We start from the raw sequence: 10,244 nt of genomic DNA on the forward strand, positions 1-10,244 counted from the left end.
TTTTACAACTCTAGCTTTTATGTAGTTGATCCCATTGTAATATAATCCTTGTCTTACCCAAGCAATTGAATTCTGATCTGGGGATAGGAGATCCTTCCCTTTTGGGGAAATAGTTGTTTGCATCCTTTGAACAATCATTTTAACATTATAGATATGTACATGTGATAAAGAAGTGGCCGTTAAGTTGGTAAGTGTAATTTCCATGGAAGCATGGGGGAACATGGCCTAGTTATATAATGCATGAAGACTGAGTTGGAGAGAAGGTGCATGGAGATGTAAATTGAGTATGGAGATTTTTCTTAGAATTTTGGTGCAAAGGTGAAAGTATATGTAAAGAGGAGAGTCACGAGAGTTGTGGAGAGGGGCCCAGAGCATTAAAGCATATTTGTAAATCATCAATTATAAGAGACTTACGCAGGCTGAAATCTTAAAGGGAAGGAGCTATCTCTTCTTTGATTTAACATCTGAATTTACCACTCCACCCTTTCCACACTTTACTTGTTTCTATTCTGGAGAAGTCTGATTCTTAACTAAAAGGATGGTATAGAGTTTGGTATTAATACCTGGTAAGTAGATGAATGGATGAATAGATGCAGGAGGTGTCTAACATGTCCTGGGAAATCACCGATTTTTGCATCTTAGGACAAAGCTCTTCAGGCAGCTAATGAACCTGTGGTGTTGGGTGGTTGAGAGGCTGCAGCTTCTCAGGATTCAGCAACTGATGGCTGCAAGATGGGAGGCATTTCAAGTGTGAAGGACCAGCCTGAGCATTGCAGTTGCTATAGAAACCTGACATCATTGTGGGATGTTAATGGTTTTTTAATAGAGACAGATACGTCCTGGGAAGAAGAGCATGTCTGCCTTCAGGTGGTTGGGACTCATCTGGGAGAGTGGGTCTCGGTGATGGGGGCTGAAATGCCCCGAGGTGTGAGTAGACAGCAGGATTCAGTTCCAAGTCACCTCTTTCTGACTTTGGGATGTGGTGCCCTGGTTGTTACTTACGGAAAGCCATTGGGGTCCCATCTGACCCCAGTGACTGTGGGTCCTGCTCCAGGGGTGTCCTGGAGCTATTTTTCTTCCAATTCAGGGACATGGGAGGTAAGACGGGTAATGACTCTGAGCCCCGAGTCCCCCTTTGTACAATGGGGATGAGAATGCTTCATCCACAGGGTCACTGAGAACAGTCAGTGGTGCACAGGAGCAAGCCCATGGCCCTGTGGTTATTGTGGGATCATGAATGCCTGTATGAATTAAGGACACTTCTTATTCCTTTTCAACTTTATTGTTAGGGGATAGATAAGGAAAGGAGAAAAAAAAAGGGCTCTGGTGGAAAATCCATTAAAATGTGATTGTTAGGACTATGACCCATTGTAGCAGTGTCAATGACACTAAGTTAGTGTCTAGCATGGTGCTGGGCACATAATTACTCCAGGAAAACATAGTGAGTGCTGGATCTCTCTCTCCCTGTGCAGCTCTTCATGCTGGTGGTCAAGCTCACATCAGGGGCCTAAAGGAGGTAGTTTCTGAGGATCTGTGTCCTGATGGTTTCTGAAGCTACTATTTCAGATTCAAGGACAGTGGTCATCAAGAAACCCCATCACCTTACATCCCACGTGGGATATGATGTCTGGCATGGGTGACTTTATAGCTGAAAAAAAGCAGTTGTGTATGAGCTCCTCTGACAGTAGATTAGTTTTGATTTCCTATAGTTTTACATGAAAAGAATTATAAAGTTGCATTTTATTTTCATGTGGCTTGTTACATTCAGCCATTGATTGATTGATTGTTCTGAATTATCTTTTATTTTTACATGCATATGTGGAACATTATTTATGAATACTTGGGAAATACTTTCTTGAATATTTGGTATATAATACCTACTAGAAGAAAGTTTGTATCTGGGAATCATAGATTTTCAATTCTTTTTTGAATCATGAATTATCCATTTGATATGCACTGAAGTAGAAAAACACACAGAATTATCTTCAGATTTAGGATTATACTAAATATATGATAAGTGAATATAACAAGTTGGAGTTATTAAACTCTCCCAAGAAGTGACAATTGAAATGATATTTTTTCCCTTTTGTAAAGCAAAATTTTGTACTTTGATGATATAAACCAAAACATAGAAATGAGTTGTGTTTGTTTGCTACATACATATTTATTTTTTCTATTATTATTATTATTATTATTTTATGTTAGTCACCATACAGTACACCATTAGTTTTTGATGTAGTGTTCCATGATTCAGTGTTTGCATATAACACCCAGTGCTCCATGCAATACGTGCCCTCCTTAATACCCATCAGCAGGCTAACACATCCCCCCGCCCCCCTCCCCTCTAAAACCCTCAGTTTGTTTCTCGGAGTCCATAGTCTCTCATGGTTCATCTACCCCTCCGATTTCCCCCCTTCATTTTTCCCTTCCTTCTCCTAATGTCCTCTATGCTATTCCTTATGTTCTACAAATAAGTGAAACCATATGATAATTGACTTTCTCTGCTTGACTTATTTCACTTAGCATAATCTCCTCCAGTTCCATCCATATTGCTGCAAAAGTTGGGTGTTCATCCTTTCTGATGGCTGAGTAATATTCCATTGTATATATGGACCACATCTTCTTTATCCATTCATCTGTTGAAGGACATCTCAGCTCTTTCTATAGTTGGCTATTGTGGACATTGCTGCTATAAACATTTTTTTTAAATTTTATTATGTTATGTTAGTCACCATACAATACATCATTAGTTTTTGATGTGGTGATCCACGATCCATTGTTTTTGTATAACACCCAGTGCTCCATGCAGTATGTGCCCTCCTTAATACCCATCACCGGGCTAACCAATCCCCCCTCCCCCCTCCCCTCTAAAACCCTGTTTGTCTCTCAGAGTCCATAGTCTCTCATGGTTCATCTCTCCCTCCAATTCCCCCCTCATTTTTCCCTTCCTACTCCTAATGTCCTCCCTGCTATTCCTTATGTTCCACAAATAAGTGAAACCATATGATAATTGACTTTCTCTGCTTGACTTATTTCACTTAGCATAATCTCCTCCAGTCCCATCCATGTTGATGTAAAAGTTGGGTATTCATCCTTTCTGATGGCTGAGTAATATTCCATTGTATATATGGACCACATCTTCTTTCTCCATTCATCTGTTGAAGGGCATCTCGGCTCTTTCCACAGTTTGGCTATTGCGGACATTGCTGCTATGAACATTGAGGTGCATATGGCCCTTCTTTTCACTACATCTGTGACTTTGGGGTAAATACCCAGTAGTGCAATTGCTGGGTCATAGGGTAGCTCTATTTTTAAATTTTTGAGGAACCTCCACACTGTTTTCCAAAGTGGCTGTACCAACTCGCATTCCCACCAACAGTGTAAGAGGGTTCCCCTTTCTCCACAACCTCTCCAACATTTGTTGTTTCTTTCCCTGTCCATTTTTGCCATTCTAACTGGTGTAAGGTGGTATCTCATGTGGTTTTGATTTGAATTTCCCTGATGGCTAATGATGATGAACATTTTTTCATGTGTCTGTTAGCCATTTGTATGTCTTCTTCAGAGAAGTGTCTTTTCATATCTTCTGCCCGCTTTTTGACTTGATTATTTGTTTTTTGGGTGTTGAGTTTGAGAAGTTCTTTATAGATCATGGATACCAGCCCTTTATCTGTAGTGTCATTTGCAAATATCTTCTCCCATTCTGTGGGTTGCCTCTTTGTTTGGTTGACTGTTTCCTTTGCTGTGCAGAAGCTTTTTATCTTGATGAAGTCCCAAAAGTTCATTTTTGCTTTTGTTTCACTAGCCTTTGGAGATGTATCTTGAAAGAAGTTGCTGTGGCTGATGTCAAAGAGGTTACTGCCTATGTTCTCCTCTAGGATTTTGATGGATTCCTGTCTCACATTGAGGTCTTTCATCCACTTTGAGTTTATCTTTGTGAATGGTGTTAGAGAATGGTGGAGTTTCATTCTTCTGCATGTGGCTGTCCAATTTTCCCAGCCCCATTTATTGAAGAGACTATCTTTTTTCCATTCCATGTTTTTTCCTGCTTTGTCAAAGATTATTTGACCATAGAGTTGAGGGTCCATATCTGGATTCTCTATTCTGTTCCATTGGTCTCTATGTCTGTTTTTGTGCCAGTACCATGCTGTCTTGGTGATCACAGCTTTGTAATATAGCTTGAAATCGGGCAACATGATGCCCCCAGCTTTATTTTTCTTTTTCAACATTTCCTTGGCGATTCGGGGTCTTTTCTGATTCCATACAAATTTTAGGATTGTTTGTTCCACCGCTTTGAAAAATGTCATTGGAATTTTGATCGGGATGGCATTGAAGGTATAGATTGCTCTGGGTAGCATAGACATTTTAACAATGTTTATTCTTCCGATCCATGAGCATGGAATATTTTTCCATCTTTTTGTGTCTTCTTCAATTTCTTTCATGAGTGTTTTGTAGTTCCTAGAGTATAGATCCTTTACCTCTTTGGTTAGGTTTATTCCGAGGTATCTTATGGTTTTTGGTGCTATTGTAAATGGAATCGTTTCTCTAATTTCTCTTTCTACAGTTGCGTTGTTAGTGTATAAGAAAGCAACTGATTTCTGTGCATTGATTTTGTATCCTGCCACATTACTGAATTGCTGTATGAGTTCTAGTAATTTCGGGGTGGAGTCTTTTGGGTTTTCCACATAAAGTATCATGTCATCTGTGAAAAGAGAGAGTTTGACTTCTTCTTTGCCAATTTGAATACCTTTTATTTCTTTTTGTTGTCTGATTGCTGTTGCTAGGACTTCTAGTATGTTGAACAATAGTGGCGAGAGTGGGCATCCTTGATGTGTTCCTGATCTTAAGGGAAAGGCTCTCAGCTTTTCCCCATTGAGGATGATATTCTCTGTGAGTTTTTCATAGATGGATTTTATGAACTTGAGGAATGTTCCCTCTATCCCTATACCCTGAAGAGTTTTAATCAGGAAAGGATGTTGTATTTTGTCAAATGCTTTTTCTGCATCAATTGAAAGGACCATATGGTTCTTCTCCCTCCTCTTATTAATGTGTTCTAGCACATTGATTGATTTGTGAATGTTGAACCACCCTTGCATCCCGGGGATAAATTCCACTTGGTCGTGGTGGATGATCCTTTTAATGTATTGTTGGATCCTATTAGCTAGGATTTTGTTGAGGATTTTGGAATCCATATTCATCAGGGATATCAGTCTGGAATTCTCCTTTTTGATGGGGTCTTTGCCTGGTTTGGGGATTAAGGTAATGCTGGCCTCATAGAATGAGTTTGGAAGTTTTCCTTCTGTATCTTTTTTTTTTTTTTAAGATTTTATTTATTTATTTGACAGAGAGAGAGAGATAGTGAGAGCAGGAACACAAGCAGGGGGAGTGGGAAACGGAGAAGCAGGCTTTCCGCTGAGCAGGGAGCCCGATGCGGGGCTCGATCCCAGGACCCTGGGATCATGACCTGAGCTGAAGGCAGACGCTTAACGACTGAGCCACCCAGGCGCCCCTGTTTCTATTTTTTGAAACAGCTTCAGTAGAATAGGCATTATTTCTTCTTTGAATGTTTGGTAGAATTCCCCAGGGAATCCATCAGGCCCTGGACTCTTGTTTTTTGGGAGGTTTTTGATCACTGCTTCAATCTTGTTACTGGTTATTGGCCTATTCAGGTTGTCAATTTCTTCCTTTCAGTCTTGGCAGCTTATAGGTTTCCAGGAAGGCCTCCATTTCATCCAGTTTGCTCAGTTTATTGGCATAGAGTTGTTGATAATAATTTCTAATAATTGTTTCTATTTCCTTGGTGTTAGTCGTGATCTCTCCCCTTTCATTCATAATTTTATTAATTTGGGTCCTTTCTCTTTTCTTTTGGATCAGTCTGGCCAGTGGTTTATCGATCTTATCAATTCTTTCAAAGAACCAACTTCTAGTTTCGTTGATCTGATCTACTGTGTTTCTGGTTTCTAATTCATTGATTTCTGCTCTAATTTTAATTATTTCTCTTCTAATGCGTGGCTTAGGCATCGTTTGTTGCTTTTTCTCTAGTTCTTTAAGGTGTAGAGTTAGTTGGTGAATTCGGGATTTTTCTATTTTTTTGAGTGAGGCTTGGATGGCTATGTATTTCCCCCTTAGGACCGCCTTTGCAGTATCCCATAGGTTTTGGACCGATGTGTTTTCGTTCTCATTGATTTCCATAAATTGTTTAAGTTCTTCTTTGATTTCTTGGTTGACCCAAACATTCTTGAGCAGAGTGGTCTTTAGCTTCCAAGTGTTTGAATTTCTGCCAAATTTTTTCTTGTGTTTGAGTTCCAGTTTTAAAGCATTATGGTCTGAGAATATGCAGGGAATAATCTCAATCTTTTGGTATCGGTTGAGACCTGATTTGTGACCCAGTATATGGTCTATTCTGGAGAAAGTTCCATGTGCACTCGAGAAGAATGAGTATTCCATTGTTTTAGGGTGGAATGTTCTGTAAATATCTATGAGGTCCATCTGGTCCAATGTATCATTCAAAGCTCTTGTTTCCTTGTTGATTTTCTGCTTAGGTGATCTGTCCATTGCTGAGAGTGGAGTATTGAGGTCTCCTACAATTAACGTATTGTTATCAATATGACTCTTTATTTTGGTTAACAGTTGGCTTATGTAGATGGCTGCTCCCATGTTGGGGGCATAGATATTTACAATTGTTAGAGCTTCTTGTTGGATAGACCCTTTAAGAATGATACAGTGTCCTTCTGTGTCTCTAATTACAGACTTTAGTTTAAAATCTAATTTGTCTGATATAAGAATTGCTACCCCAGCTTTCTTTTGAGGTCCGTTGGCATGGAAGATGGATCTCCATCCCTTCACGTTCAGTCTGGATGTATCTTTAGGTTTAAAATGAGTCTCTTGTAGACAGCATATGGATGGGTCCTGTCTTTTTATCCAATCTGCAACCCCGTGCCGTTTTATGGGAGCATTTAGGCCATTCACGTTGAGAGTGATTATTGAAAGATATGAATTAATTGTCATCATTTTGCCTGTGAAGATGTTGTTTTTATAGATAGTCCCTGTAAATTTCTGTTGTATATCACTCTTGGGGTCTTTCTCCTTTTATAAAACCCCCCTTAATATTTTTTGCAGGGCTGGCTTAGTGGTCAGATATTCTTTAAGTTTCTGCCAGTCTTAGAAGCTCACATCTCTCCATCCATTCTAAATGACAGCCTTGCTGGAGAAAGTATTCTTGGCTGCATATTCTTCTCATTTAGTACCCTGAATATGTCTTGCCAGGCCTTTCTGGCTTGCCAGGTCTCTGTGGATAGGTCTGACGTTATTCTGATGTTCCTCCCTCTGTACGTAAGGAATCTCTTCCCCCTAACTGCCCTTAAGATGGTTTCCTTGGTTCTAAGTTTTGCGAGTTTTACTATTACATGCCAGGGTGTTGGCCTGTTTTCCTTGATCTTGGGAGGGGTCCTCTCTGCCTCTAGGACACGAATGTTTGTTTCATTCCCCAGATTAGGGAAGTTCTCAGCTACGATTTGCTCAAATATATCTTCTAGTCCTCTCTCTCCACCCCCTCCGGGATTCCAATAATTCTGACATTGGAACGTTTCATGGTGTCACTTATTTCTCTGATTCTATTTTCATGGATTCTGAGTTGTTTTTCCCTGGCCTCCTCTTTTCTCTTTTTATCTATTAAATTGTCTTCCAGGTCACTAATTCGTTCTTCTGCTTCACTTACCCTAGCTGTTAGATTATCTAGATTAGATTAGATCTCATTAATAGCATTTTTAAGTTCTGCCAATTCAGCTTTCATTTCTTCCCTTAGAGACTCTATGTTGCCATTAATTGATTTCTCCATTGTAGCTATTGTCTTCACAATTGCTAGCCTGAATTCCATCTCCGACATCTTGGTTATATCTGCATCCATTTGTAAATCTGCTGCATAAGTCATAATCTCTGAGTCTTTCCTGTTTTGGGGGTTCCTCCTCCTAGTCATTCTGTTGATGGGTGGTTGAGGGAATGTATAGAGTCCAAATTATTGACCACAACCCAAGGAAGATGCACCTGTTTTCTAGGGACCTTAGGGTTGCTGGCCTCTTGTTTTCCCAGCCTGTCTTCTGGGGGAGTGGAATTGATGATGGTGGTTTTTTGGCGCCACCTTGTGGCAAAGCCTGAACTCCTGCTTGAACACTAAGGAACAGGAAAATATGAGGGATGGTCTGTGACACAAACCAACGAGGCAGATTTTCTGGAGGTCAAAATGGAAAGTGGGTAATTCCTTGACTAAACCATATTGGTGGGCTCTCTGGACACTACATATAAATAGAGTCATTTTTATAGACAAATATAGACATATTTGTGGTCTGTTGCATTTTTTACTTCTTTCACTTAGTCTAATATTTTTTAGGTTCATTCAGTTTATTTATTTATTTTGTTAGTTACTTACTTTCTTGCTTTTCATTTACTTACTTACTTATTTACTGATGCATGTATATATGTATGTATGTATGTATGTATTTTATACCTTGCAGAAAATACTTGAGTGGTGTTTGATCAAGGTGGTTCTTTGGTGCCACCTTGTGGCAAGACCCTGAAGTGCTAATTGAACACTAAGGAACAGGAATATAGGAGGGATGGTCTGTGACACAAAACCACCAAACAGAAACTTTCTCAGGTTAAAATGGAAAGTGTGGAATTCCTTGACTAAAGCATATTGGAGGAATCTTTCTGGACACGACATATAAATGGAATCATTTTTATAGACAAATGTAGACATATTTGTGGTCTTTTGCATTTTTGACTCCTTTCAATTAGCTTACTATTTTCAAGGTTCATCCACTGTATTTTTATTGCTTGATTCATTTATTTACATAATAATTTACTTATTGATTTACTAATTGATTTACTTAATTATTTATATATTATACTCCTTGCAGACTGTTTTTGAAAGTGGAGTTTGATGATGGTGGTTCTTTGGCACCAAATTGTGACGAAAGCCTGAACTGCTGCTTGAACCCTAAGGAAGAAGAAAATGGGAGGGACGGTCTGTGACACAAACCCACCACACAGAACTTGCTGGACAAAATGGAAACAGAGGAATTCCTTGTGTAAACCATATTGTTGAGCTCTCTCTGGATGCTACATATAAGTGGAATCATGCAATATCTGGTCTTTCGCACTTTTGCCTCCTTTCACTTAGCTGAATATTTCAAGGTTCATCCATTGTGTTTTTATTTATTTACTTACATATTTATTTATTTATGTATATGTATGTATGTATGCATGTATTTTCCACCTTGCAGGCAATTCTTGAGAGTGGAGTTTGAGGATGGTGGTTCCTCGGCGCCACCTTTTGGCAAAAGCCTCAACTGCTGCTTGAATGCTAATGAACAGGAAAATGGGAGGGATGGTCTGTGATACAAACCCAGCAGACAGAACTTTCTCAGGTTAAAATGGAAAGTGGGGATCCTTGACTAAACATATTGGAAGGCTCTTTCTGGACACAACATAAAAATTGAATCATTTTTATAGACTAATCTACACATATTTGTGGTAGTTTGTATTTTGACTCATTTCACTTAGCTTACTATTTTCAAGGTTCATCCATTGTATTTTTATTGATTGATTGATTCATTCGTTTGTTCATTCATTCATTAATGTACATACTAATTTACTTATTAATGTATTATTTATTTATTTACTTATTTATTTATATATTATACACCTTGCAGATAATTCTTGAAAGTAGAGTTTGATGATGTGGTTCATTGGCGCCACTTTGTGGCTGAAGCCGGAAATGCTGCTGGAACCCTAAGGAACAGGAAAATGGGAGGGATGGTCTGTGACACCAACCCACCACACAGAACTTTGTGGGGTCAAAATGGAAAGTGGGGAAATCCTTGACTAAACCATATTGTTGGGCTCTCTATGGATACTACCCATAAATTGAATCATTTTTAGAGACAAATATAGACATATTTATGATCTGTTGCATTTTTGACACCTTTCACTTAGCCTAATATTTTCAACATAAAACCAGTTTATTTAGTTAGTTAGTTAGAGAGTTACTTACTTTCGAGGTTTCTTACTTACTTATTTAATGATTCAATTATTTATTTATTTATTTATTTATTTATTATTTTACACCTTGCAGAAAATACTTGAGAGTGGAGATTGATGATGGTGGTTCTTTGGCACCACATTGTGGCAAAGGCCTGAACTGCTGGTTGAGCACTAATGAATAGGAAAATGGGATGGATGGTCTGTGA

General features: G+C 38.9%; 1 long non-coding RNA gene across 4 annotated transcripts in view; it reads left to right on the plus strand.

Moving 5' to 3' along the window:
* LOC116628545 overlaps window positions 1–9,189 on the plus strand; it is a 91,209-nt gene extending 82,020 nt beyond the window's left edge. For all 4 annotated transcript variants that reach the window (XR_004298637.1, XR_004298640.1, XR_004298639.1 and 1 more), the window contains one exon: window positions 8,913–9,189. This is a non-coding gene — a long non-coding RNA (uncharacterized LOC116628545). The remainder of the gene's footprint in view (window positions 1–8,912) is intronic.
* Window positions 9,190–10,244: the final 1,055 nt, after the last annotated feature.

Source organism: Phoca vitulina, unplaced genomic scaffold (genome assembly GCF_004348235.1).
Source record: "Phoca vitulina isolate PV1807 unplaced genomic scaffold, GSC_HSeal_1.0 scaffold122, whole genome shotgun sequence".
NCBI classification, from domain to species: Eukaryota; Metazoa; Chordata; class Mammalia; order Carnivora; family Phocidae; genus Phoca; species Phoca vitulina.